The following is a 5,839-nucleotide window of genomic DNA, read 5'->3' as shown; positions in this document are numbered from 1 at the left end:
AAAAAAAAAATAATAATCATGGTCTTATTATATGTGCTAAGCATTGATCTATACTTTTTAAGTGTACTTGGAAGATGAAAAATGAATTTTCCCATATCACATCATTAATAAATCTCAAAGCCAGGGGCTGGAGAGATTGTTCTGTGGTTAAGAGCACTTGCTATTCTTCTGGTAGCCATATTACAGCTTACCACTGTCTGTATCTCCAATTCCAAGAGATCTGGCACTTACACAGGTATATATGTGGGCAATAAAGCAATGCACATAACATAAAAATAAATACATCAGACATATACATACACAAACACATACACATATATATACACATACATATACATCAATGCTAGTTTATCTCAGATAACCCACATCAAGGATATATAAACTCGAATGAGAATCAGATGTGTGTAAAATCACACTGTACCATCATAGAGCAGCTTTTCTTGACTCTTGTCTTCTTCATCTCACTATATTGATTTAAGAAGGTCAGGTATCAGTGACCAAAAAGGAATTTGCTAGTAGACCCACTATAACAAAACAAATAAAAAAGCCCTCACATTAATTCTCATCATCAAATTGTATTAGTTGAAGAAAGAATTTGATGAGCAGAGTAGTATGAAGGCCATCTCTGCAGCTTAGATCATCTAGAGTTTCTCAAAGTCCTGGGATCAGTGGTGGTCACCACGAGGAGAAGCAAAGCCTTCAAGTTGAGTGACTCCTGCCTATATGAGATGCCCTGGGCTTACACTCTTAGTTTAATTTCTCCCACTAAGTTAAGATTGATGGTCCTAAATCTCTTCACATAATTTCAGGACAATATTCTCCTGCAACTTTGGGACACAAAACAGGAGAGAAATTACAACTCTTACTACGCTTAAATCCTACAATGTGAATATGGCTGTTTCGAGGCAAGTGAACCAGAGAATTTCTATATATAGTCTCTATAGATAGAGCTATGGATAAAGCCCCCATAGATCCATGGTCTTGGTAGAACTGAGAGTTGCTGTTGGCCAGAATTTTCTTTGGCAGCAGAGCTAATTAGGAGATTGTAATTTAATCCTTAGCAAGCTTAACTAAAAGGTGTGATGGGTTTCTCCCTCACTGTGACTTGAGTGTGTGTTTATACCAGCACTTTTCTTCGTCTGTATCCTTAATCAAACAAGGCTGTGTTTTATGTCAAATAAAGGAAGGCCTGAATGACTATTGCACTGTGCAATAAATAGTCACAGCCTCTTCTGTATCATTCTCTACATCATTTCTGCTTGGTAACACAGGCACCTCTGCCTCTATAGGATGGCGTTCTAATCTCTGATAGCTGAGTTAAGCTAACCCTATTGCTGAACAGATGCAGACTCTTGGATATGTTGGCACTGGTGATGCTAAAGGTTTTCCTGGGAAGAATAGAAAAGTCCTCCACACAAAAATGCCTGTCTGCTACAAATGCTACTTCAGAGAAGTCTGATGCAAGGGAGTCTGTGAGCCAGTGGAGTAAGCACAGATGTATAGACATTTGGGGACCTGTTTCTGATCATTCACGAGTACTTAGAATTGAAGTGCTTAGAATTCTGATGTTCAGAGAAAAAAAGCTCACTAACAAGCAAGTTAACCTTGATGTTCAAGATGGGGAAACCTTAGATGTTCTTGTTTGTACACACCTCATCCTGAGTTTGCTCACAAAAAGTATATATTTTTCAAAATTAAAAATAAAATAAAATAAAATAAGAACAACCTGACAAGAATAGTCTAGGACCTTCTTCTGTATAAGGTAGCCATCAGGCTCCTTCTCACTATGCTTTATAAACTAATTCCTAGTAGACTATAACTTTAAACTTTTGGTTATTGTAGCAAGGTCTGCCAGTGTCAATGTCACATGCTCTTTATGCTGAAGTTACTAAAATTAATTTGAAGTTATTTATTTTATAAATAGCCATGAGCTATAAGACTTAATATCTTTGTTTTTAACATTTAATTATCACTTCAATCTAGAATAACATATAACTTAATAGGAACTGTGAACTGGAAAGTCTTGATGATTTTAAAATGTTCCAGAAATCTAAATAAATTATATATTGCATGTACACAGACACACACACACACACACATACAAACACACACACACAGAGAAAGAGAGGGAGAGAGAGCGCTTTATTATTCTCACATTTACCTCAACACATATTCCATGTATGTGTCTTTATGTGCATTATACAAACACATATACACATGCATAGTAGAATGTATGCAATAATATCAATGATCACACATTTTCTAAGGTTATGATAAATGTCTAATGTATAAGCATTCCTTTTATTCACTTGATATTGATCATCAAATGGCTCTTTTACATAGTCAAATGCATTGATGGAGTTCAATAGAGTTGAACAATTTTCCCATCCATATACTCTCTGGCTCGAGGTGATTGACAGAAATGGTAAACTCAATTGGGACATGTTTACTGAAGGGAATTGGTAGTTCCTTAAATACAGCATTTAATCTGAAATACTCTGTGATTAAATTAAAGCTCAGTGGACTACAAACTTGAAATCTAAAGTTTCTCCAAGTTTAAGACTTATCTGTAACAAATTGCAACATTTTCAATATGCAAATCATTCCTAGGTATATGGGAAATATTCTAATTTCTCATAAAGCTGCTCAGTAAAGCATATTTTTATGGCATAGCCACTGATTCCTGGTGATATTTTGCAGATATAGTGTACTTTGAAAATATTCTTTCATATAATATAAGGAATGAAGTAGGAAGTTCAGATAATAAATCAATTATTCTATTTACTTATAAACAAAGAGATGGGTTAGTTGGAAAGCTGTCATTGTCCTAAACACTCTTTTCATGCACCAAAGGAAACATACATGAATGTGGCCCTATACAGTAGAATGAGGAAGAGCTTCCAGAGCTGGGATGCACAGGGCTACAGTTGGTATAATACAACACTGAAGAACAGACAGGGGCAAACCCACAATGGGGTCTAAAGGAAGAACTGTAGACTTACTATTAAGCATTTAAAATACATCAGATGATATCTTAGGTTTACCTGACAGTCATTGTCAGTTAATGTAAACAATTTTAAGTAAAATAGTTAATTTATAGTTAGCTTAAATATCTTGCCCAACCACTGGGTTCAAAACTCCCACATCTTGCAATGGCATTCTGTTGTTTCATTATTTCATTGTTTCATTTCAAGTTTGGAATCTTCAGTACAGCATCCTTGTCTTTCATCTCCTCAGAAGTGAGACCATGGTAGATCTGATCAGCCCACAGAAGAAAATAACATTTTATTTTATATGTATAGGTATTTTGCCTGAACTGATGTCACTGCATCAAATGCCTGCCTGGTGCCTGCAGAGGACAGAAAAGAGCATCAAATTCCCCTTAAATGACATTACACACAGCTGCGAGTCATCACGTAGATGCTGCAGTTTTAACCTGGATTCTCTGGATGAACAGCCAGTGTTCTTAATCACTGAGCCATTTCATCAGCCCCAGGAGTTAATTATTCACATTGAAAACAATGTTTGGGAATCACAGGACCTAAGGCAGCAGGCTGAGACACATTCCTGTTCTCTAAAGACACAAATAAGCTAGCCTTTTGCCTTGAAAGGCATATGACCTTCCAAATTCCTTATCATCCAGGATTATTCTCCTCTGTCAACTCATTTAAATGAAAGAAAATCAAGGTTAAACTCTGACCACTCTTTCCAAGCCCTATTCACAGACTCTGGGATCTCCTACTGTAAAACTAACAAATGACAGTCACTTATAAAGCGAACAAAAGTTTCTTGAAATGCCAAATGTGTCCTGATTTCCGCCTCCACTTTCCCTGCTTCCTCTGGGCTTTCACAGGGCTTGCCAGATGAAAAGAAAGCTCAGTACAGCAAACACACAAAGGAGAGAGGAAGAAATCTAATGTGACAAAACAAGAAATCTTTCAAACATATAAAGAAGCAGCAAAAAGACATATTTTTTTTTTCTTTTAAAGGAGCTCTTTTACCTTTTCTTTCTCTTCTGCTTTGGCCCTCTCCAATTTCAGGCCCATTGTGTCTATTAACACTCCATTGTGTCCTTACCCTTTCATCTCTGAGCCTGAACAAAGGGTAAGGGGAGATCTTTATATTTTCTTTAACCTAATTCTAGAATTGAAAGCTGGTCCACCAATACTAATACTCCAATACTAATACTCCGTGCATCTTGAAAACTCCTTGAACCAAATTAAAATTTGAGAATCAAAATGAAGAATAAAGGTGAGTTGTTTTTTTTTTCCTAAAATGTGAAAGTATCTAATGGCCTCTGTAAAAGTATCTCTCAGCAATTTCTTTGCTTGTAGTTATGAAAGTTATCCTATAAAATCCTTTTAGATATAATAAAGTTGATCAGGTGAATGCAGAACATCGTTGTGTTAAATGAAGCAGGGTCTCAATATTTTGCTTATCAGAATCTTTTCAGTGTAAAATATCCCCCTAAACTTTCCATCATAAAAGGATCTTATCAAACTACCCCATAATAATTTATGTCTACAAATTATTTTAATGAAGTACTTCAATGAGGGTTAAGTTTCTTCATATTCGACATGGCTTTAAAAGGATAAGTACAAATAAAGGCTATGGTGAAGCCGCCTATGTCAACTATTAGGCAAAATTTCAAAAATTTGTCAATCTGGCCTTTCTTCCTGAATCCCCTGTGATGGGAATTCAAAATGAAAATGCAATGGGAGGAATACACATAATCTCTCAATTCTCAAATTTATTGCATAAGAATAGGCTAAAACCACATATGTACTATACCTTTTTTTCCTTAACATTTATTTATTTCTATTTTATGTGCATTGGTGTTTTGCCTGTATGTATGTCTGTATGAGGATGTCAGATTATCTGGAACTGGAGTTACAGACAATTATGTGCTGCCATATGGGCTTGGGGATTCAAGCCAGGTCCACTGGAAGAACAGCCAGTGTTCTTAACCACTAAGCTATCTCTTCAGCTCCTTGAAACACCTCTTGACTCTACAATCCCTTGTATAATTAACAAGGTGCCAATAATATATAAAACATATGAATATAATAATTTGTGAAGCTATTATTTACCATACTGTCATTATAGAATGACTGTAAGTCATTCAAACTTATTTTGGGGACTTATGGATTGGATAAAACAGTGCCATATTTTAGTCCCACCTATTTACTGAAATTAGCAATATCCATATAGCATTATTCTGTCCAAGTGGTCCTCAGAAAACATCTAAATCATATAGTTACTGACTAAAAATATACATCAGTCATTTGACTATGTATGTAAGAGCTCATCTGTACCCCAATTTAAAAAATTTATGTTAAAAATAGTTAGAAATTTGCTAATTGATGAGTTATTTGGCCAATTTTAAAAGTTACTCTCAGTTACTCAAACATAATAATCAAACATAATCATAATTTTTAAAAGTATTTATGTTTAAACATCATACCCAAATATGTACTAGTTGATTGGTATAACAACAGGAAATGACTTCAAATTAACTACATATATTAGACAAGGTCACAGAGGTCTTAATCTTGATCAAATTGGGTGACATATATTTCATTGCATGTTAATCTATTTTCTTTCATAATATATAATGAAGAAAGACTTTTATTCTCTTGTAAAAAGATTTTTTTATTCTTAAGATAGAAAGATAAGTATTGCTATTTATTCTCTTTCACTGACAATGCTCCAATTTTCCTATATCAGTAGTTTAATTAATAATTGCCCCTTTTTTCTCTTTTACAATAATAGTATTTGCTTTATAATTCCTTAAGATGCTTTGTGCACACCATATTTTGTATTAGCAATCTATGTATTT

This window comes from Mus caroli, chromosome 5 (genome assembly GCF_900094665.2).
Source record: "Mus caroli chromosome 5, CAROLI_EIJ_v1.1, whole genome shotgun sequence".
Lineage (NCBI taxonomy): Eukaryota > Metazoa > Chordata > Mammalia > Rodentia > Muridae > Mus > Mus caroli.
This window is presented reverse-complemented; position numbering follows the sequence as displayed.